Source organism: Octopus sinensis, linkage group LG4, assembly GCF_006345805.1.
Source record: "Octopus sinensis linkage group LG4, ASM634580v1, whole genome shotgun sequence".
NCBI classification, from domain to species: domain Eukaryota; kingdom Metazoa; phylum Mollusca; class Cephalopoda; order Octopoda; family Octopodidae; genus Octopus; species Octopus sinensis.
The window spans coordinates 115,585,319-115,608,776 of NC_043000.1; the positions used below are offsets into that span (position 1 = coordinate 115,585,319).

Here is a 23,458-nt window from a genome sequence, read left to right on the forward strand (position 1 = left end):
AACGGAAGTTCTTAACTATACAACCATACCTGCACAAAAAGAATGAAACGACAAAAAGCTACATGGCCAGTATGGGGCTCGAACCCACGACATTCGCGTTATTAGCACGACGCTCTAACCAACTGAGCTAACCGGCCGTCGTTGGACTTCAGCATTTTCAACATTGATGTCCTTATTGTGGTGAATGGCAGAAAAGATCTAGGTCGTTGGGTAGTATTTTGTTATATCTCTTCACGCTGAGATTTTAAAGTCTACGAAAGTCGGCTTCAACTTTGAGGAGAGACAGAGTTGCCTGTAAGCGTAAATAAACCGATAAATGAACACCTGCATACAAATAGCTATAGAGCAAAAGAGAGAGAGAGAGAGAGAGAGAGAGAGAGAAGAGAGAGAGAGAGAGAGTTAGAGAGAGAGAGAGAGAGAGAGAGAACGGGTTGAGGGAGGGAAATAGAAAGACAGAGATTGAATGACAGACAAACAGATAGATAGATAGATAGATAGATAGATAGATAGATAGATAGATAGATAGATAGATAGATAGATAGATAGAAAGGTTTCTGGGTTTTTCCTAAACACTGCTATACCTCGTCTCCGTTTCCTTACATATCTTACAAATTAACATACTCCCTCCTACCCTCTAAATCTTCCCTTATTCCACTTGCAGCCTCGTCCTCCTCCTCACTGTTTCCTTCTCGCACATAATACCAAAAAGCTGGCGTAGGTTTAACCTCAAATTTCTTGGGACTATACTATTTTAGAAACAGTATGTCCGTGTCTCGCGATAGCTCAGTTGGTAGAGCGGAGGACTGTAGTTTGTTATTTGAAGGTCTGACATCCTTAGGTCGGTGGTTCGAATCCGTCTCGCGAGATTCATGTTTTTTTTTTTTAAATTAAAATATTTTTTTGCTTTACTTTCCACTTGTTCCGCTTGTAAGACTGCGGTCATGCTGGAACTATATTGTGGGGTGCATAACTTGAGCAAACTCGGTCACTTTCCGAAAATCCAAGTGATGGGTACGAAAACACAGTCACTCCAGTTGCCAAGTGTTGGTGGGACGGCATAAACTACGACACATATACACACAACGGGATTCCATACAGTTTCCGTCTACCAGATTCACTGAGAAAGTATTGATTCGCAAGGAGATATAGAAGACGCTTATTCACGGTACGAACTGTGGGATTGAATGTGAAAGCAGATGGTTGCAAAGCGATGTTCTTAATTATACAAGCATACCTGTGCAAAAGAATAAAAATATAAAAAGGTAAGTGGCCAGTATGGGGCTCGAACCCACGACATTCGCGTTATTAGCACGACGCACTAACCAACTGAGCTAACCGGCCTCCTTCGAGAAGCCACCCGTCTTAACATTGACGTCATCATTGTGAGAATGGCTGAAAATCTAGATGGTTGGGTAGTATTTTGTTATTTGTCTTTATGCTGTGAGTTCAAATTCCACAAAAGTCGGTTTCTATTTTAATCATTGTGGAGTTTTTTCAAGTAAGTAAACTAAGGGAATCAATATAATCGATTTCTCAAAAGGGCAGGGTTTCTTGTTTAAGGGTCCCATTTAACCCCGCAAAATTCTTTTCTTTTTGGAACATTCACACGAAAAAATAACTTTTTGTAAATTCTTTCCCGCCTCCACACTGTGTGTGCGTGTGTGTTCGTATGAGAGAGATAGAGAAGGAGAGGGAGATAGAGAGGGAGAGATAGATAGATAGATAGATAGATAGATAGATAGATAGATAGATAGATAGATAGATAGATAGATAGTGAGAGAGAGAGTCTTCTAACACTGAAGTCGCCTGCGCAAGTTCATTCAACATTAATATTTGTGTCTCTGCCTCTGTATGTATTCCGAGCATGTGTGTATCTGTCTATGTATCAATGTTTTCTTGAAATTCCAAGCTTCAGTCGGTGGATTTAAAAAAAACCGCAGGTGGCGGTGATGGTGATGGCTGGCGGTATCGCTGGAGCGTCGGACGAAATGCTTTGCCATTATTCACTTAGACGCATCTCGTTAAATTTTATGTTCAGAATTCAAATGACATGGAGATAACTTTCCTATACTTGCTCTGCTTCCGGAGTCGATGTAACAAAGTAATAAACAGCTAAATTCATGCTACAGAATACAACGAGTCTTTTAAAAAGATCCGATATGTAAAGTTAAAGCTAACGTTGATTGGATAATAGTTGGGCAAGACACTCGTGTACTGAGACCGACAGAATAGACTGACTGGGAGAAAGAAGCTTACAGATAGACACCTTCATTTATAAATAGAGACGAATATGTAGATAGACACCCATATGAACACCTATACAAAGATAGATCAACAAACCTTTCATTTCTTATGACTAAATTATTTTAGAGGCGATGTTTCCGTGTCTGGACGATACCTTAGTTGGTGGAGCGGAGGATAGTAGCTTCTATTTAAACGTTTGACATCCTTAGGTCGGTGGTTCAAATCTTTCTCACGAGATACGTATTTTTTTTTTTGTTGTTATTTTGAAAAATTAAAATAATTCTTTATTTTAACTTTTACTTGTTTCGATCGTTGGAGTACGGCCTTGCTGGAGCACCTTCTTCATGTGTTCATGTCGAGCAAACACACTCTTCATATTTTTGTGTGGTATTATTTCATCGGTCGATTTACCGAAATGTCAAGTTACGGGGACTTAAACAGATCAACTGCCGTTGTGAACCGTTGGGTGTCACAGCATATACTTCGACGGATATACCCCCGTATATACACAATGGGCTTCCACACAGTTTCCGTCCACCAGATTCACTGCCAAAGCATTGGTTCGATCGGGACGATAGAAGACGACGCTTATTCATAGTACGAACTTTGGGATTGAATGTGAAAGCAGGTGGTTGCAAAAGGAAGTCTTGGTTTTAAAAAACAGCAGGTGGCGGTGATGAAGATGGCTGCTGGTATCGTTGTTTTTTGGTTTGTTCTTTTTTTAATCAAAATAATTCTTTATTTTAACTTTTACGTGTTTCGAGTGTTGGACGGCCTTGATGGAACACCTTGAAGTGTTCAAGTCGAGCAAATACACTCTATATTTTTGTGTGGTATTTTTTATCGGTCGTTTTGCTGAAATGCTAGGTTACGGGGACTAAAACAGAACAAATCCCGTTGTGAACCGTTTGGTGGGATGGTATACGCATTGACATTAGGGCGGCGAGCTGGCAGAATCGTTAGCACGCCGGACGAAATGCTTAGCAGTATTTCGTCTGCCGCTACGTTCTGAGTTCAAATTCCGCCGAGGTCGACTTTGCCTTTCATCCTTTCGAGGTCGATAAATTAAGTACAACTTACGCACTGGGGTCGATGTAATCGAATTAATCCGTTTGTCTGTCCTTGTTTGTCCCCTCTATGTTTAGCCTCTTGTGGGTAATAAAGAAATAGAAATAGATATACACATTGACAGATATACACCCATATATACACAACGGGCTTCCACACAGTTTCCGTCCACCAGATTCATTGCTAAAGCATTGGCTCGATCGGGACTATAGAAGACGACGCTTATTCATGGTACGAACTTTGGGATTGAATGTGAAAGCAGGTGGTTGCAAAAGGAAGTCCTTAACCATACAACCCTGCGCAAAAAGAATGCAAGCTCAAAAAGCTGTAACGAGCATGGGGCTCGAACACACGACATTTGCGATATTAGCACGACGCACTAACCAACTGAGATAACTGACCTTCGTTGGAGATAAACACTTTTAACATTGATGTCCTTATTTTGGTGAATGGCAGAAAAGCTTGAGCGTAGTATTTTGTTATTTGTCTTTGAGCTCTGAGTCCAAATTCTACGCAAGGAGGCTTCAACTATGAAGAGAGACAGAGTGTCCTGTAAGCATAAACAGACTGATAAAGAACGAGAGAGAGAGATAGAGAGAGAGAGAGAGAGAGAGAGAGAGAGAGATAGAGAGAGAGTAGAGAGGGGGATGGAGTGAAATAGAAAGACCGACTGAATGACAGATAGATAGATAGATAGAAAGGTTTACGAATTTATCCTTAACACTGCTATATTCCGTCTCCGTTTTCTTACACGTATTACATAACCAGCAGTATCGCCCGGCGTTCCTCGGGTTGTAAGAGAAATAACTATATAAGCATTTTTAGAGAGTTATAGCCAAAAAATAGCAAAAAAATGTATTAAAAATTGAAAAAAAATTAAGGTAAATTTTTTTTTTAAATCGTTGACACATCGTAGATATTTTTAGAGAGTTACTTCCCTTATATAAAAGCGAAAAAAATGCATTAAAATGGAAAAATATGATGGTTAATTTTTTTAAAATCGTAGACTCATCGTAGACGCGCGCTAGTACCCAGAAGGGCTCGATATGAATCACGACCATAAGATACCCGCTTTTGGTTAAACTGCACCGCAAAATGTGGGAGTAGTTACGAATCTAAATCGTAGAAGACAGACACACAACTTCACTCTTATATAAAGATGCTTTTTTTTTCAGTCATAGAGTTAGATTTATGAAGGTCTTAGTAGAAAATCCTTCGAATTCTGACTTGCTGCTTGATATAATGAAATTCGTATCCATTTTTTGTCAGAATTACAAATTTTGAAAACACAATAGGAACAAATTTCGGAAAAAAATCTCCCATAATTCACGGAATTAAAATTACACTTCGATTTTTTGTACAAAACTGTATTTGAAGTGTTTACGAAGTATAATACGTGTTTTCACGAATGTACTAAAGAGATTTACTCTGATATTCTCATTTAAATATGAATAGGTAAATTCAGGCGGTTGGTAACGAAAGGGTTAAACGGATGCATACATTTATTAATAACTATATATAAGTGTCGTCTGTTTATACATAAACACTGTTTCATACTGCAATTATATATACATATATCTATATATAATATTATATAATAAAATATATACAGAGTAAAATAAAAACCATTTACCTTTTCTGTATTGTTATAGCAATTCGACCGTCCGCGTGTCTTTGCAAATGTGTTGGAATGATAAGTGAGTTGTGTTTTGGCGCCTTTTTTACTAATAACAAACACACACGTGTTTGTATGTAGTTGTTTGAAACGTTTGTGTTTGCCACTCTCATATATGTATGTGTATGCGTGTGTGTGAGGAATGACACACACACACTCACGTACGCACACATGTACATCAATGCTTTCGGAGTGAAATGTTTAAAATATTGAGTTTTCTCGAATTTTGTCTTAATTGGTGGTAAAATGAAAGAAATTTTATGGCATCACCCACTGGAAGTACTCTGAAAAATCATGAGTACACTCTAATTGAAGAAATTGTGTGAGGAGTAAATCGTTATGTATTATTTGTTCCGTTTGCTGTTTTTTTTTTTTTTTAGTAGTGGTTTAAGGTACACTTCTCTCGTTTTATCGAATTAGTTTCACTTTAATCGCTGCAAACTTGCAAAGAGAAAGTCGTAGAAATGAGTGATAGCGTGAGTGAATGAGATCGCTCCCTTTTGTGTGTGTGTGTGTTTTCTCTAAATTTTGCTTAATTGGGGTTGAAATTTTAAAACTGGACTGGCATGACCCGATGCATTCTACTCTTAAAAATGCTAGGTAAATTGTAATTGAAGAAATCCTATATTGCAGATTTCTATAAGTGACAAAGGGAGGCAGATAAAATCTGCCTTTTATAATAAGAGATATCATATTCCCTCCTCCCCTCTAAATCTTCCATTATTCCAGTTGCCTCCTCACCTGCCACTCCACCACGTCGTCGTCATCCTCCTCCCCATCCTCCCTGTTTCTTTCTCTGACATTATATCAAAAAGCTGGTGTATTTTTAACTTCACATTTCTTAGGACTAAACTATTTTCAGAGGTGGTGTTGGTATGTCTCGCGATAGCTCAGTTGGTAGAGCGGAGTACTGTAGTTTGTTATTTAAACGTCTGACATCCTTAGGTCGGTGGTTCGAATCCGTCTCGCGGGATTTGTGTTTATTTTTTTAATTAAAATATTTGTTTTATCCTTTGTTTGTTTCGTTCATTGGACTGCGGTTCATTGGACTGCGTTCATTTTAATCGGTCTTTTTGCAGAAACAGACCAACACACATTGTGAAGCGTTGGTAGGACGGCATACACAACGAGATTTCACACAGCTTCTGTCTTTTCTACTCTAGGCACAAAGCCCAAAATTTTGAGGGAGGGGGTCAGTCGATTAGTACTTAATGTATCGACTCTGAGAAAATGAAAGACAGAGTCGACCTCAGAGGAATTTGAACTCAGAACGTAAAGACCGACGGAATACCTCTAAGCATTTCGCTCGGTGCGTTAACGATTCTGCCAGATCACCGCCTTAAAACAGATTCCGTCTACTAGATTCAGTGACGAGGAATTCGTTCGATCGGGGCTCTAGAAGACGACGATTATTCATGGTACAAACTTTGGGATTGAACATGAAAGCTGTGGGAAGCACGCCAGCGCAAACATAAAAGATATATGGCCAGTATGGGGCTCGAATCCACGGCATTCGCGTTATTAGCACGACGCTCTAACCAACTGAGCTAACCGGCCTTCGTTGTATAATTAATCATTTTGACATTGACGTCCTTATTGTGGTGAATGGCAGGAAAAGATAAACTGTTGAGAAGTATTTCGTTATTCTTCTTTACGCTGTGAGTTGAAATTCTACGAAAGTTGGCTTCAACTTTAATCATTGTGGAGTTGTTAAAGTAAGTCAGCTAAGAGAATCAAGGGGGTCGGGTGTAATGCAGTTTCGCACCTCTCCTTGGAAAATGCATTTTTTGGAAAAGTTTTTTTTTTCAGATTCCTGCGTTTTAGATGTCGGGGATTACGAATATGCAAAAAAAAAATTTTAACTCTCCCCAGGAGGAGGAGGGGCAGTAGGAGGACGGGCAGGAAGAAGAGGGGCAGGAGCAGGAGGATGGGGAAGGGGAAAGAGGAGGAGGAGGTAAGTGGAATAAGGGATGATTTAGAGGGGAGGGGGAATACGTTAGTATGTAAGATATGGAAGGAAACGGGGACGGAATATAGCAGTGTTTAGGAAAATCCCGGAAACCTTTGTCTCTCTATCTATCTATTTGTCTGTCTATCAGTCTATCTCTGTCTGTTTATCTCCCACCTCCTCCTCTCTCTCTCTATATATATATATATATCTCCCGCTCTCCTCTCTCTACCTCTCTCTCTCCCTCTTACTCTCTCCCTCTCTCTGCATACATATATCTACCTGTCTACTGGTCTCTGAATGTACAGGTGTCTATCCGGCACTCTATCTACACAGGTATCTCGCTATCTGTCTATACACAGGTATCCGTTTTTTGACCTCTCTTTGTACAGGTGTCTATAAGGGTGTCTACCTAGCGATCTGTCTCTCTCTATATATATGTAGGTGTCTATCTGTCAACTTATTTCTCCATGTATATGGCAAGGTGCCTGTCTGTCTATCTGTCTGTCTGTCTGTCTCAGCACAGAGGTGTCTTGCCAATCAACCGTAGCATCAAATACACATTTCGGATCTTTTTACGTGTCGTTCAGTGTAGCATGTATTCAGCTGTTTTTTATTACGGTACTACTTGAGAACAGTGGTCCCGGTGCGCGCACTTGCGTAGTCGCGCATCCGCGCTAGCTAGTCATGACTAGTCGATCCTTACTTTGTGTTTTTGTGTTTTATTTACTCTCTCTCTCCTTCACGCACACATAATGTGGAGGCGGGAAAATATTTAAATTATAACAAGTTTATTATTATTTTTCTTTTTGGCTTGTGAATGTTTCCAGAAATAAAAGAGTTCTGAGGGTTACATGGGACGTTTAAACAAGATTCCTGCCCTTTCAAGAAATCGATTACATTTAGCCGATTTACTTTAACAACTCCACCATGATTAAAGTTGAAAGCAATTTTCGTAGAATTTCAACTCACAGCGCAAAGAGGAATAAAATACTTCTCAACGTCAATGTCAAAATGATGGCTAACATAACGAAGGCCGGTTAGCTCAGTTGGTTAGAGCGTCGTGCTAATAACGCGAATGTCGTGGGTTCGAGCCCCATACTGGCCATATCCTCTTTTTTCTCTTAAGCTTACACTCTTTTATTTTCGACTTTTCCTTTCATTCTTTCAGGGTCGATAAATTAAGTACCAATTGCGTACTGGGCTCGATCTGACGCTTCACAATGGGCGTTGGTCTGTTTACGTCCCCGTAACTTGGCGTTTCGGCATAAAGACTCAAAGAATAGTATTAAAGAAAAATATATTGGTGGAAGGGCTGATGCCTTGGGCATTGAGCAGAAATGTCGAGGCGATAGTGGTGGCTGATTTTGACATTGTTTAAAATTTAATCTTTTACTTGTTTCGATCGTTGGTCTGTGGCCTTGCTGGAGCACCTTCTTGAAGTGGTCAAGTCGAGCAAACCAAATCAATATTTTTTGTGTGGTAGTATTTTATCGGTCCTTTTGCCGAAATGCCAGGGACGTAAAGTGACTAACTCCCGTTACGAAGCGTTGGTGGGACGGCACACACATCGATAGACATACACCCATATATACACAAGGGGCTTCCAAATAGTTTCCATTTAGCAGATTCATTGACAAGGCATTGGTTCGATCGGGACGATAGAAGACGTCGTTTATTCATGTTACGAATTTTGTGATCGAATGTGAAAGCAGGTGGTTGCAAACGGAAGTTCTTAACTATACAACCATGCCTGCGCAAAAGAATGAAACGACAAAAAGCTACATGACCAGTATGGGGGCTCGAACCCACGACATTCGCGTTATTAGCACGACGCTCTAACCAACTGAGCTAACCGGCTTTGCTGGATTTCAGAATTTTCAACATTGATGTCCTTATTGTGGTGAATGGCAGAAAAGATCTAGGTCGTTGGGTAGTATTTTGTTATATCTCTTCACGCTGAGATTTCAAAGTCCACGAAAGTCGGCTTCAACTTTGAGGAGAGACAGAGTTGCCTGTAAGCGTAAACAGACTGATAAATGAACACCTGCATACAAATAGGTATAGAACAAGAGAGAGAGAGAGGGAGAGAGAGAGAGAGAGAGAGAGAGAGAGAGAGAGAGAACGGGTTGAGGGAGGGAAATAGAAAGACAGAGATTGAATGACAGACAAACAGATAGATAGATAGATAGATAGATAGATAGATAGATAGATAGATAGAAAGAAAGGTTTCTGGGTTTTTCCTACACTCTGCTATACCTCGTCTCCGTTTCCTTACATATCTTACAAATTAACATACTCCCTCCTACCCTCTAAATCTTCCCTTATTCCACTTGCAGCCTCGTCCTCCTCCTCACTGTTTCTTTTTAGCATATAATACCAAAAAGCTGGCGTAGGTTTAACCTCAAATTTCTTGGGACTATACTATTTTAGAAACAGCGTGTCTGTGTCTCGCGATAGCTCAGTTGGTAGAGCGGAGGACTGTAGTTTGTTATTGGAAAGTCTGACATCCTTAGGTCGGTGGTTCGAATCCGTCTCGCGAGATTCATGTTTTTTTTTTAAATTAAAATATTTTTTTGCTTTATCTTCCACTTGTTCCGGTTGTAAGACTGCGGTCATGCTGGAACCATTTTGTGGGGTGCATAACTTGAGCAAACTCGGTCACTTGCCGAAAATCCAAGTGATGGGTACGAAAACACAGTAACTCCAGTTGCCAAGTGTCGGTGGGACGGCATAAACTACGACACATATACACACAACGGGATTCCATACAGTTTCCGTCTACCAGATTCACTGAGAAAGTATTGATTCGCAAGGAGATATAGAAGACGCTTATTCACGGTACGAACTGTGGGATTGAATGTGAAAGCAGATGGTTGCAAAGCGATGTTCTTAATAATACAAGCATACCTGTGCAAAAGAATAAAGATATAAAAAACTATGTGGCCAGCATGGGGCTCGAACCCACGACATTCGCGTTATTAGCACGACGCTCTAACCAACTGAGCTAACCGGCCTCCTTCGAGAAGCCACCCGTCTTATCATTTGGGTAGTATTTTGTTATTTGTCTTTATGCTGTGAGTTCAAATTCCACAAAAGTCGGTTTCTATTTTAATCATTGTGGAGTTTTTTCAAGTAAGTAAACTAAGGGAATCAATATAATCGATTTCTCAAAAGGGCAGGGTTTCTTGTGTAAGGGTCCCATTTAACCCCGCAAAATTCTTTTCTTTTTGGAACATTCACACGAAAAAATAACTTTTTGTAATTTAAATTCTTTCCCGCCTCCACACTGTGTGTGCGTGTGTGTTCGTATGAGAGAGATAGAGAGGGAGAGGGAGATAGAGAGGGAGAGATAGATAGATAGATAGATAGATAGATAGATAGATAGATAGATAGATAGATAGATAGATAGATAGATAGATAGATAGTGAGAGAGAGTGTCTTATAACACTGAAGTCGCGTGCGCAAGTTCATTCAACATTAATATTTGTGTCTCTGCCTCTGTATGTATTCTGAGCATGTGTGTATCTGTCTATGTATCAATGTTTTCTTGAAATTCCAAGCTTCAGTCGGTGGATTTAAAAAAAACCGCAGGTGGCGGTGATAGTGATGGCTGGCGGTATCGCTGGAGCGTCGGACGAAATGCTTTGCCATTATTCACTTAGACGCATCTCGTTAAATTTTATGTTCAGAATTCAAATGACATGAAGATAACTTTCCTATTCTTTCTCTCCTCCCGGAGTCGATGTAACAAAGTAATAAACAGCTAAATTCATGCTACAGAATACAACGAGTGTTTTAAAAAGATCCGATATGTGAAGTTAAAGCTATTGTTTGATTGGATAATAGTTGGGCAAGACACTCGTGTACTGAGACCGACAGATAGACTGACTGGGAGAAAGAAGCTTACAGATAGACGCCTTGATTTATAAATAGATACGAAGAAGTAGATAGACACTAATATGGACACCTATACAAAGACAGATCAACAAACTTCACATTTCTTATGACTAAATTAGTTTAGAGGCGATGTTTCCGTGTCTGGACGATACCTTGGTAGATTGGAGGACTAGTTTCTATTTAAACGTTTGACATCCTTAGGTCGGTGGTTCAAATCTTTCTCACGAGTTTCGTGTTTTGTTTTTTTGTTGTTATTTTGAAAAATTAAAATAATTCTTTATTTTAACTTTTACTTGTTTCGATCGTTGGAGTACGGCCTTGCTGGAGCACCTTCTTGATGTGTTCAAGTCGAGCAAACAGACTCTTCATATTTTTGTGTGGTATTATTTCATCGGTCGATTTACCAAAATCGTTGTGAACCGTTGGGTGTCACAGCATATACTTTGACGGATATACACTCGTATATACACAATGGGCTTCCGCACAGTTTCCGTCCACCAGATTCACTGCCAAAGCATTGTTCGATCGGGACTATAGAAGACGATGCTTATTCATAGTACGAACTTTGGGATTGAATGTGAAAGCAGGTGGTTGCAAAAGGAAGTCCTTAACCATGCCTGCGAAAAGAATGAAACTACAAAAGATAATGTACCAGTATGGGGCTCGAACCCACGACATTCGCGTTTATTGCCACGACGCTCTAACAACTGAGCTAACCGGCCTTCGATAACTTGGCATCGTTTTAAACGTTGACGTCCTTATTGTGGGAATGGTTGAAACTTTATATGTGTGGGTAGTAGTTATTTTGTTATTTCTATTCTCTTCTCTAAGTTCAAACTTACGAAAGTCGGCTTCTGCTTTACCCATTGTGGAGTTTTTAAAGTAAGTCAAGATAAAGGAATCATGCAATTGATTTCTCGAAAGGGCGAACTTCTTGTTTAAGCGTCCCATTTAACCCCGTAAAAGTTTTTTTTTTGGATCATTCAGAGAAAGAAAAACTTCTGTAATTTAAATTCCTTCCCGTCTCCACACTAAGTGTGTGTGGAGGGTGTAGGGTGTGTGTGGAGGGTGGGCGGTGATGAGAGAGAGAGAGAGAGAGGGAGAGAGAGAGAGGAGGAGAGAGAGAGGGAGAGAGAGAGGAGAGAGAGAGAGAGTGTTCTAACGCCCATGTCGGCCTGCGTAAGTTTTCATTCAACATTAATATTTGTGTCTCTGCCTCTTTATGTATTCCGAGCATGTGTGTATTTGTCTATGTTATCAGTGTTTTCGTGAAATTCCTAAGTCGGTGGATTTTAAAAAACAGCAGGTGGCGGTGATGAAGATGGCTGCTGGTATCGTTGTTTTATGTTTGTTCTTTTTTAATCAAAATAATTATTTATTTTAATTTTTACGTGTTTCGAGTGTTGGACGGCCTTGATGGAACACCTTGAAGTGTTCAAGTCGAGCAAATACACTCTATATTTTTGTATTGTATTTTATCGGTCGTTTTGCTGAAATGCTAGGTTACGGGGACTTAAACAGAACAAATCCCGTTGTGACCGTTTGGTGGGACGGTATACGCATTGACATTAGGGCGGCGAGCTGGCACGCCGGACGAAATGCTTAGCAGTATTTCGTCTGCCGCTACGTTCTGAGTTCAAATTCCGCCGAGGTTGACTTGGCTTTCATCCTTTCGGGGTCGATAAATAAGTACAAGTTACGCACTGGGGTCGATGTAATCGAATTAATACGTAAGTCTGTCCTTGTTGTCGCCTCATGTTTAGCCTCTTGTGGGTAATAAAGAAATAGAAATAGGTATACACATTGACAGATATACACCCATATATACAAACGGGATCCACACAGTTTCCGTCCACCAGATTCATTGCCAAAGCATTGGTTCGATCGGGACGATAGAAGACGACGCTTATTCATGGTACGAACTTTGGGATTGAATGTGAAAGCAGTGGTTGCAAAAGGAAGTCCTTAACCATGCCTGCGAAAAGAATGAAACTACAAAAGATAATGTGACCAGTTGGCTCGAACCCACGACATTCGCGTTATTAGCAGACGCTCTACCAAAGAGCTAACCGGCCTTCGATAACTTGGCATCGTTTTAACGTGACCGTCCTTATTGTGGGAATGGTTGAAACTTTATAGGGTCGGGTAGTATTTTGTTATTTCTCTTTCTTCTCTAAGTTCAAACTCTACGAAAGTCGGCTTCTGCTTTACCATTGTGGAGTTTTTAAAGTAAGTCAAGTAAGGGAATCAATGCAATTGATTTCTCGAAAGGGCCGAACTTCTTGTTTAAGCGTCCCATTTAACCCGTCGTAAAAGTTTTTTTTTTGGATCATTCAGAAGAAAGAAAAACTTCTTGTAATAAATTCTTTCCCGTCTCCACAATAAGTGTGTGGGAGGGTGTAGGGGTGTAGGGTGTGTGTGAGAGAGGAGAGAAGGGAGAGAGAGGAGGAGGGTAGGAGTGGTGAGAGAGAGTGAGAGAGAGAGAGAGGGAGATAGGAGAGAGGAGAGAGAGAGAGAGAGAGGAGAGAGAGAGAGATAGATGGAGAGACGAAGAGAGAGAGAGAGAGAGAGAGAGAGAGAGAGTGAGTGTTCTAACGCCCATGTCGCCTGCGTAAGTTCATCAACATTAATATTTGTTTGCTCTGCCTCTTTATGTATTCCGAGCATGTGTGTATTTGTCTATGTATCAGTGTTTTCGTGAAATTCTAAGTCGGTGGATTTTAAAAAACAGCAGGTGGCGGTGATGAAGATGCACTGCTGGTATCGTTTGTTTCTGTTTGTTCTTTTTTTAATCAAAATAATTATTTATTTTAATTTTTACGTGTTTCGAGTGTTGGACGGCTTGATGGAACACCTTGAAGTGTTCAAGTCGAGCAAATACACTCTATATTTTTTTGTATTGTATTTTTTATCGGTCGTTTTGCTGAAATGCTAGGTTACGGGGACTTAAACAGAACAAATCCCGTTGTGAACCGTTTGGTGGGACGGTATACGCATTGAAAACATTAGGGCGGCGAGCTGGCACGCCGGACGAAATGCTTAGCAGTATTTCGTCTGCCGCTACGTCTGAGTTCAAATTCCGCCGAGGTTGACTTTGGCTTTCATCCTTTCGGGGTCGAAAATTAAGTACAAGTTACGCACTGGGGTCGATGTAATCGAATTAATACGTAAGTCTGTCCTTGTTTGTCGCCTCTATGTTTAGCCTCTTGTGGGTAATAAAGAAATAGAAATAGTATACACATTGACAGATATACACCCATATATACACAACGGGTTCCACACAGTTTCCGTCCACCAGATTCATTGCCAAAGCATTGGGTCGATCGGGACGATAGAAGACGACGCTTATTCATGTACGAACTTTGGGATTGAATGTGAAAGCAGGTGGTTGCAAAAGGAAGTCCTTAACCATGCCTGCGAAAAGAATGAAACTACAAAAGATAATGTGACCAGTATGGGGCGAACCCACGACATTCGCGTTATTAGCACGACGCTCTAACCAACTGAGCTAACCGGCCTTCGATAACTTGGCATCGTTTTAACGTTGACGTCCTTATTGTGGGAATGGTTGAAACTTTATATGGTCGGGTAGTATTTTGTTATTTTCTTTCTTCTCTAAGTTCAAACTCTACGAAAGTCGGCTTCTGCTTTACCCATTGTGGAGTTTTTTAAAGTAAGTCAAGTAAAGGAATCAATGCAATTGATTTCTCGAAAGGGCCGAACTTCTTGTTTAAGCGTCCCATTTAACCCCGTAAAGTTTTTTTTTGGATCATTCAGAAGAAAGAAAAATTCTTGTATTAAATTCTTTCCCGTCTCCACACTAAGTGTGTGTGGAGGGTGTAGGGTGTGTAGGGTGTGCGGTGTGAGAGGAGAGAGAGAGGAGGGAGTGTGGAGAGAGAGAGAGGGAGAGAGGAGGAGAGATGAGTGAGACGGTGAGGTGAGAGAGGAGAGAAGAGAGAGAGAGAGAGAGAGGAGAGAGAGAGAGAGAGAGAGAGAGAGAGAGAGATAGAGAGAGAGAGAGAGAGAGAGAGAGAGAGAGAGAGAGAGAGAGAGAGAGAGAGTGTTCTAACGCCCATGTCGCCTGCGTAAGTTCATTCAACATTAATATTTGTGTCTCTGCCTCTTTATGTATTCCGAGCATGTGTGTATTTGTCTATGTATCAGTGTTTTCGTGAAATTCTAAGTCGGTGGATTTTAAAAAACAGCAGGTGGCGGTGATGAAGATGGCTGCTGGTATCGTTGTTTTTCTGTTTGTTCTTTTTTTAATCAAAATAATTATTTATTTTAATTTTTACGTGTTTCGAGTGTTGGACGGCCTTGATGGAACACCTTGAAGTGTTCAAGTCGAGCAAATACACTCTATATTTTTGTATTGTATTTTTTATCGGTCGTTTTGCTGAAATGCTAGGTACGGGGACTTAAACAGAACAAATCCCGTGTGAACCGTTTGGTGGGACGGTATACGCATTGACATTAGGGCGGCGAGCTGGCACGCCGGACGAAATGCTTAGCAGTATTTCGTCTGCCGCTACGTTCTGAGTTCAAATTCCGCCGAGGTCGACTTTGGCTTTCATCCTTTCGGGGTCGATAAATTAAGTACAAGTTACGCACTGGGGTCGATGTAATCGAATTAATACGTAAGTCTGTCCTTGTTTGTCGCCTCTATGTTTAGCCTCTTGTGGGTAATAAAGAAATAGAAATAGGTATACACATTGACAGATATACACCCATATATACACAACGGGCTTCCACACAGTTTCCGTCCACCAGATTCATTGCCAAAGCATTGGTTCGATCGGGACGATAGAAGACGACGCTTATTCATGGTACGAACTTTGGGATTGAATGTGAAAGCAGGTGGTTGCAAAAGGAAGTCCTTAACCATGCCTGCGAAAAGAATGAAACTACAAAAGATAATGTGACCAGTATGGGGCTCGAACCCACGACATTCGCGTTATTAGCACGACGCTCTAACCAACTGAGCTAACCGGCCTTCGATAACTAGGCATCGTTTTAACGTTGACGTCCTTATTGTGGGAATGGTTGAAACTTTATATGGTCGGGTAGTATTTTGTTATTTCTCTTTCTTCTCTAAGTTCAAACTCTACGAAAGTCGGCTTCTGCTTTACCCATTGTGGAGTTTTTAAAGTAAGTCAAGTAAAGGAATCAATGCAATTGATTTCTCGAAAGGGCCGAACTTCTTGTTTAAGCGTCCCATTTAACCCCGTAAAAGTTTTTTTTTTGGATCATTCAGAAGAAAGAAAAACTTCTTGTAATTTAAATTCTTTCCCGTCTCCACACTAAGTGTGTGTGGAGGGTGTAGGGTGTGTGTGGAGGGTGTGCGGTGTGAGAGAGAGAGAGAGAGAGGGAGAGAGAGATAGAGAGAGAGAGAGAGAGAGAGAGAGAGAGAGAGAGAGTGTTCTAACGCCCATGTCGCCTGCGTAAGTTCATTCAACATTAATATTTGTGTCTCTGCCTCTTTATGTATTCCGAGCATGTGTGTATTTGTCTATGTATCAGTGTTTTCGTGAAATTCTAAGTCGGTGGATTTTAAAAAACAGCAGGTGGCGGTGATGAAGATGGCTGCTGGTATCGTTGTTTTTCTGTTTGTTCTTTTTTTAATCAAAATAATTATTTATTTTAATTTTTACGTGTTTCGAGTGTTGGACGGCCTTGATGGAACACCTTGAAGTGTTCAAGTCGAGCAAATACACTCTATATTTTTGTATTGTATTTTTTATCGGTCGTTTTGCTGAAATGCTAGGTTACGGGGACTTAAACAGAACAAATCCCGTTGTGAACCGTTTGGTGGGACGGTATACGCATTGACATTAGGGCGGCGAGCTGGCACGCCGGACGAAATGCTTAGCAGTATTTCGTCTGCCGCTACGTTCTGAGTTCAAATTCCGCCGAGGTCGACTTTGGCTTTCATCCTTTCGGGGTCGATAAATTAAGTACAAGTTACGCACTGGGGTCGATGTAATCGAATTAATACGTAAGTCTGTCCTTGTTTGTCGCCTCTATGTTTAGCCTCTTGTGGGTAATAAAGAAATAGAAATAGGTATACACATTGACATATATACACCCATATATACACAACGGGCTTCCACGCAGTTTCCGTCCACCAGATTCATTGCCAAAGCATTGGTTCGATCGGGACGATAGAAGACGACGCTTATTCATGGTACGAACTTTGGGATTGAATGTGAAAGCAGGTGGTTGCAAAAGGAAGTCCTTAACCATACAACCCTGCGCAAAAAGAATGCAAGCTCAAAAAGCTGTAACGAGCATGGGGCTCGAACACACGACATTTGCGATATTAGCACGACGCACTAACCAACTGAGATAACCGACCTTCGTGGGAGATAAACACTTTTAACATTGATGTCCTTATTTTGGTGAATGGCAGAAAAGCTTGAGCGTAGTATCTTGTTATTTGTCTTTGGGCTCTGAGTCCAAATTCTACGCAAGGACGCTTCAACTTTGAAGAGAGACAGAGTGGCCTGTAAGCATAAACAGACTGATAAAGAACGAGAGAGAAAGAGAGAGAGAGAGAGAGAGAGAGAGAGAGAGAGTGAGAGAGAGAGAGGAGAGAGGGGGGGGATGGAGTGAAATAGAAAGACCGATTGAATGACAGATAGATAGATAGATAGATAGAAAGGTTTACGAATTTATCCTAAACACTGCTATATTCCGTCTCCGTTTTCTTACACGTATTACATAATAGCATATTCCCTCCTCCCCTCTAAATCTTCCATTATTCCAGTTGCCTCCTCACCTGCCCCTCCACCACGTCGTCGTCATCCTCCTCCCCATCCTCCCTGTTTCTTTCTCTGACATTATATCAGAAAGCTGGTGTATTTTTAACTTCACATTTCTTAGGACTAAACTATTTTCACATGTGGTGACAGTGTGTTTCGCGATAGCTCAGTTGGTAGAGCGGAGGACTGTAGTTTGTTAATTAAACGTCTGACATCCTTAGGTCGGTGGTTCGAATCCGTCTCGCGTGTTTCGTGTTTTTTTTTTTTTTTAAGTAAAACATTTCTTTATCTTATCTTTCACTTGACTTTACGCTATGAGTTCAAATTCTATGAAAATCGGCTTCAACTTTGAAGAGAGACAGAGTTACCTGTAAGCATAAACAGGCTGATAAATAAACACCTGCAAACAAATAGCTAGGTAGCTATGTGTATGCACGTGTTTATTCAGATTCCAGTTGTATGACTGCGGTCATGCTGAAACTATTTTGTGGAGTACATAAGTCGAGTAAACGCTGTCAGTATATTTTCGTGTGGTACTATTTCATCGGACGTCTTACCGAAAATTGAAGTTACGGGTACGAAAACACAGTAATTCCAGTTGCCAAGTGTCGGTGGGACGGCAAACACAACGAGACATATACACACCACGGGATTGCATACAGTTTCCGTCTACCAGATTCACTGAGAAGGTATAGACTTTCTAGGAGATACAGAAGACACTTATTCACGGTACGAACTGTGGGATTGAATGTGAAAGCGGATGGTTGCAAAGCGAAGTTCTTAATCATACAACTATACCTGCGCAAAAGAATGCAAATATATATAAAAAAAAAGCTATATGGCCAGTATGGGGCTCGAACCCACGACATTCGCGTTATTAGCACGACGCTCTAACCAACTGAGCTAACCGGCCCTCGGCCATTCCGTAATCGTTTTAACATTGACGTCCTTATTGTGGGAATGGCTGACCATCTAAATGGTTCAGTAGTATTTTGTCATTTGTCTTTACGCTGTAAGTTCAAGCTCTACGAAAGTCGGCTTCAGATTTAATCATTGTGGAGTTGTCTGTCAAGTAGGTTCTGTCAAGTAAGTTCAATGAACTTTTTATATTTTTGTCTCTGCCTCTGTATGTATTCCGAGCATGTGTGTATCTGTCTATGTATCAGTGTTTCCATTAAATTTTATTTCGGTGGATTTAAAAAACAGCAGGTGGTGATGGTGATGGCTGGCGGTATCGTTGGATCATGGGACGAAATGCTTTGCGGCTATTTAGTTAGACGCATCTCGTTAAATTTAATGTTCAGAATTCAAATGACATGGAGATAACTTTCCTATTCTTGCTCTGCTTCCGGAGTCGATGTAACAAAGTAATAAACAGCTGAATACAGGCTATAGAATACAACGAGTCTTTTAAAAAGATCCGATATGTGAAGTTAAAGCTAACGTTGATTGGATAATAGTTGGGCAAGACACTCGTGTACTGAGACCGACAGATAGACTGACTGGGAGAAAGAAGCTTACAGATAGACACCTTCATTTATAAATAGAGACCAATAAATAGATAGACACTCATATGGACACCTATACAAAGACAGATCAACAAACTTCACATTTCTTATGACTAAATTAGTTTAGAGGCGATGTTTCCGTGTCTGGGCGATACCTTAGTTGGTGGAGCGGAGGATAGTAGTTTGTATTTAAACGTTTGACATCCTCAGGTCGGTGGTTCAAATCTTTCTCACAAGATTCGTGTCTTATTTTTTGTTTGTTTGTTCTTTTTTTTAATTAAAATAATTCTTAATTTTAACTTTTACTTGTTTCGATCGTTGGAACATTTTCTTCAGGTGGTCAAGTGGAATTATATATATTTTTGTGAGGTATTATTTTCTCCATCTTTCTGCCGAAATGCCAGGGTACGGTGACAGACTAACTCCCGTTGTGTGGGATGGCATACACATCGATAGATATACATCTATATATACACAACGGGCTTCCACACAGTTTTCGTCTACCAGATTCACTGACAAAGAATTGGCACGATCGGGACTATAGAAGACGACGCTTATTCATGGTACGAACTTTGGGATTGAACGTGAAAGTAGGTGGTTGCAAAGGGAAATCCTTAACCATACAAGCATGTCTGCGCAAAAAAATGCAAAGATAAAATGTACATGGCCAGAATGGGGCTCGAACCCACGACATTCGCGTTATTAGCACGACGCTCTAACCAACTGAGCTAACCGGCCTTCGACAACCGACAAACCGTTTCAACATTAATGTCCTTATTCTGGGGAATAGCTGAAAAGGTAGCTCGTTTATGTAGTATTTTGTGGTCTTTACGCTATGAGTTCAAATTCTATGAAAGTCGGCTTCAACTTTGAAGAGAGACAGAGTTACCTGTAAGCATAAACAGGCTGATAAATAAACACCTGCAAGCAAATAGCTAGGTAGCTATGTGTATGCACGTGTTTATTCAGATAGATAGATAGATAAATGGAACAAGGGGGAGATGGGGAGGGAGGGAGGACATTAAACGTGAGACTGACAGATAGATAAATAAATATAAATAGATTTCCAGGTCTTTCTTAAACACTGCTGTATTCCGTCTCCGTTTCCTTACGTGTGTTACACACCAACACATTCCCCCTCCCCTCTAAACCTTTCCTTATTCCGCTTGCCGCATCCTAAACTTCCTCCTCCTCCTCGTCTTCTCTGCTTCTCTCTCTCACGTAATCCTTTTCTACTCTAGGCACAAGGCCCGAAATTTTGGGTGTGTGTGCCAGTCGATTAGATCGACCGCAGTACGCAACTGGTATTTGATTTATCGACCCCGAAAGGATGAAAGGTAAAGTCGACCTCGGTGGAATTTGAACTCAGAACATAAAGACAGACGAAATACCTATTTCTGTACTGCCCAAAAGGGGCTACACGCAGAGGAGACAAACAAGGACAGACAAACGGATTAAGTCGATTATATCGACCCCAGTGCGTAACTGGTACTTATTCAATCGACGCCGAAAGGATGAAAGGCAAAGTCGACCTCGGGGAATTTGAACTCAGAACATAAAGACAGACGAAATACCTATTTCTTTACTACCCACAAAGGGCTACACACAGAGGGAACAAACAAGGACAGACAAACGGATTAAGTTGATTACATCGACCCCAGTGCGTAAATGGTACTTATTCAATCGACCCCGAAAGGATGAAAGGCAAAGTCGACCTCGACAGAATTTGAACTCAGAACGTAAAGACAGACGAAATACCTATTTCTTTACTACCCACAAGGGGCTAAACATAGAGGGGACAAACAAGGACAGACACACGGATTAAGTCGATTATATCGACCCTAGTTCGTAACTGGTACTTATTTAATCGACCCCGATTCTCGGCGGAATTTGAACTCAGAATATAACGGCAGACGAAATACGGCTACGCATTTCGCCCGGCATGCTAACGTTTCTGCCAGCTCGGCAGCCTTCCTTCTCTCATATAATATCAAACAGCTGGCGTAGGTTTACTTTTACATTTCTTAGGACTAAACTATTCTAGAAGAAACTGTTAGTGTCTCGCGATAGCTCAGTTGGTAGAGCGGAGGGCTGTAGTGTGTTAGTTAAGCGTCTGACATCCTTAGGTCGATGGTTCGAATCCGTCTCGCGAGATCCGTGTAGGTATTTTTTTTTCTTAACTTAAAATATTTCTTCCTGTTATCTTTTACTTGTTCCGCTTGTAGGACTGCAGTCATGCTGGAGCACTTTCGTGAGGTGCCTAAGTCGAGCAAACTCAGTGTATTTTGGTGTGGTACTATTTAATCGTAAATTCTGTCGAAAATCTAGGATCTTTTGGGTTTGAACGGCAGTTTTTAACATAATTTCTAGGTAACTAAAAAATTTTAAACTTCGTATACTGGTAGAATGTGTTTATAAAACATCTTTTTCTCTTGGCTTTCTTGAGAAAATTCTATAGTTTGTAAGATATTTGTTGTTTTTGTCTTCAATTTCTGCAATTTCAACCAATCATTACGTCCATTGAGGTAAAATCATTCTGTGCCGTATGAATATGTCCCTCGTTTAAGAGACAGATTGGGTTTATTTACATTTGTGAAGAAAAAAAGATACCCTCCCCCCCACCCATAACCCTAACCCTAACCCTAACTCTAAAACAGATTGAAATGCAATAGATTGATACTAGGGTCATAATTATGGGTGACAATTTCATATGACACCGCTAGAAAAAAACTGCCGTTCAAACCGAAAAGATCCAAAATCTAAGTTACAGGGACGTAAGCATACAGACCATGTGTGGGTGAAACGGCATACACAACGACACTTATACACATAACGGGTTTCCATACAGTTTCCGTCTACCAGATTCACTGCGAAAGTATGTATTCGCAAGGAGATATAGAAGACGCTTATTCACGGTACGAACTGTGGGATTGAATGCGAAAGCAGATAGTTGCAAAGAATAAAGATATAAAAAAGATATGTGGCCAGTATGGGGCTCGAACCCACGACATTCGCGTTATTAGCACGACGCTCTAACCAACTGAGCTAACCGGCCTTGTCATGTTAGTTTTTCTTTTTTTTTCTTTTAATTAAAATATTTCTTTCTTGTGTCTGAACCAGACAGATAGACAGGTACACAGACAAAAAAGTTGGCAAATAGTCAGGCAGACAGAAGAATTAGACAGCTCGATAGTCGACTATATAGAAAGACAGATCAACAGACGGGTACCTGTATATAGGTAGATAGAGAGATACCTGCGTGCATTGACTGCCATATAGACACCTGTACAAAGACAGATGAAGGGATACCTTTTTTTGATAGATAGGGAGATACCTGCGTACACAGAGTGCCAGATAGACAGCTGTACATTCAGGAAACGATAGACAGATAGATAATCGTATGTATTGAGAGAGAGAGAGAGAGAGGGGGGGGGGAGGGGGGGGAGGGAGAGAGGGAGAGAGAGAGGGGGGAGAGAGGGAGAGAGAGAGAAAGAGAGAGTTACCTGTATATATAGAAGGATTGATAAATTCACACCTGCATACAGAGAGAAAGAGAGAGATAGAGATAGATAGATAGATGAGAGAGAGAGAGAGAGGGAGAGAGAAAGAGAGAGAGAGAGAGAGTTACCTGTATACATAGAAAGATTGATAAATTCACACTTGCATACAGAGAGAAAGAGATAGATAGATAGATAGAGAGAGAGAGAGGGAGAGAGAGAGAAAGAGAGGGAAATATTGAGATAGATAGATAGATAGATAGATAGAGATAGAGATAGAGTGAGAGAGAGAGAGAGAGAGAGAGAGAGAGAAACAGCTACCACAAATTTAACTTCGTATTTCTTATGACTGACTAAACTAGTTAAGAAGCAATGGTCGTGTCTCGCGATAGCTCAGTTGGTAGAGCGGAGGACTGTAGTATGAAATTGTAATTACCTGTAATCCTTAGGTCGGTGGTTCGAATCCGTCTCGCGAGATTTTTTTTTTTTTTTTTGTAAATACTTAAATTTCTTGGTTGTATCTTTTACTTGTTTCTGTTGTTCGATTGTGACCATGCTGGAACATCTACCTGAGGAGGTGTTCAGTGGAGCAAATGCACTCAGTACATTTTTAAAGTCTGGTACTATTCTACCGGTTATTTATGTCGAACTCCAAGTTACGGGGACGTAAACAAACCAAATGTGGTTGTCAACTGTTGGGGATGGCATACACAAAGATACACACACACACACACACATTCAACAGGATTCCACACAGTTTCTGTCTATTGGGCAAAGAATCGGACCGCCCGGGACCACAGAGGAAGACACCTATAATACAAGCAGTGGGATTGAAACTGAAATGACGTGGTTGCAAA

General features: G+C 40.7%; 16 non-coding genes across 16 annotated transcripts; 6 read left to right on the forward strand and 10 right to left on the reverse strand.

Annotated features, from left to right (window-relative positions):
- Positions 1 to 63: 63 nt before the first annotated feature.
- Trnai-aau lies at positions 64 to 137 on the reverse strand. Its single transcript has one exon. It is a non-coding gene; the product is annotated as a tRNA-Ile (tRNA).
- A 635-nt stretch (positions 138 to 772) lies between these two features.
- Positions 773 to 866, forward strand: Trnay-gua. Its single transcript has 2 exons — positions 773 to 809; positions 831 to 866. It is a non-coding gene; the product is annotated as a tRNA-Tyr (tRNA).
- A 401-nt stretch (positions 867 to 1,267) lies between these two features.
- Positions 1,268 to 1,341, reverse strand: Trnai-aau. Its single transcript has one exon. It is a non-coding gene; the product is annotated as a tRNA-Ile (tRNA).
- A 4,525-nt stretch (positions 1,342 to 5,866) lies between these two features.
- Trnay-gua lies at positions 5,867 to 5,960 on the forward strand. Its single transcript has 2 exons — positions 5,867 to 5,903; positions 5,925 to 5,960. It is a non-coding gene; the product is annotated as a tRNA-Tyr (tRNA).
- A 510-nt stretch (positions 5,961 to 6,470) lies between these two features.
- Trnai-aau lies at positions 6,471 to 6,544 on the reverse strand. The gene has a single exon. It is a non-coding gene; the product is annotated as a tRNA-Ile (tRNA).
- Positions 6,545 to 7,969: 1,425 nt separating this feature from the next.
- Positions 7,970 to 8,043, forward strand: Trnai-aau. The gene has a single exon. It is a non-coding gene; the product is annotated as a tRNA-Ile (tRNA).
- A 678-nt stretch (positions 8,044 to 8,721) lies between these two features.
- Trnai-aau lies at positions 8,722 to 8,796 on the reverse strand. The gene has a single exon. It is a non-coding gene; the product is annotated as a tRNA-Ile (tRNA).
- A 589-nt stretch (positions 8,797 to 9,385) lies between these two features.
- On the forward strand, positions 9,386 to 9,479 carry Trnay-gua. The gene is made up of 2 exons: positions 9,386 to 9,422; positions 9,444 to 9,479. It is a non-coding gene; the product is annotated as a tRNA-Tyr (tRNA).
- Positions 9,480 to 9,878: 399 nt separating this feature from the next.
- On the reverse strand, positions 9,879 to 9,952 carry Trnai-aau. Its single transcript has one exon. It is a non-coding gene; the product is annotated as a tRNA-Ile (tRNA).
- A 4,329-nt stretch (positions 9,953 to 14,281) lies between these two features.
- On the reverse strand, positions 14,282 to 14,353 carry Trnai-aau. Its single transcript has one exon. It is a non-coding gene; the product is annotated as a tRNA-Ile (tRNA).
- A 1,401-nt stretch (positions 14,354 to 15,754) lies between these two features.
- Trnai-aau lies at positions 15,755 to 15,828 on the reverse strand. Its single transcript has one exon. It is a non-coding gene; the product is annotated as a tRNA-Ile (tRNA).
- Positions 15,829 to 18,435: 2,607 nt separating this feature from the next.
- On the reverse strand, positions 18,436 to 18,509 carry Trnai-aau. The gene has a single exon. It is a non-coding gene; the product is annotated as a tRNA-Ile (tRNA).
- A 1,259-nt stretch (positions 18,510 to 19,768) lies between these two features.
- Trnai-aau lies at positions 19,769 to 19,842 on the reverse strand. Its single transcript has one exon. It is a non-coding gene; the product is annotated as a tRNA-Ile (tRNA).
- Positions 19,843 to 21,164: 1,322 nt separating this feature from the next.
- On the forward strand, positions 21,165 to 21,258 carry Trnay-gua. Its single transcript has 2 exons — positions 21,165 to 21,201; positions 21,223 to 21,258. It is a non-coding gene; the product is annotated as a tRNA-Tyr (tRNA).
- Positions 21,259 to 22,085: 827 nt separating this feature from the next.
- On the reverse strand, positions 22,086 to 22,159 carry Trnai-aau. The gene has a single exon. It is a non-coding gene; the product is annotated as a tRNA-Ile (tRNA).
- An 824-nt stretch (positions 22,160 to 22,983) lies between these two features.
- Positions 22,984 to 23,078, forward strand: Trnay-gua. Its single transcript has 2 exons — positions 22,984 to 23,020; positions 23,043 to 23,078. It is a non-coding gene; the product is annotated as a tRNA-Tyr (tRNA).
- Positions 23,079 to 23,458: the final 380 nt, after the last annotated feature.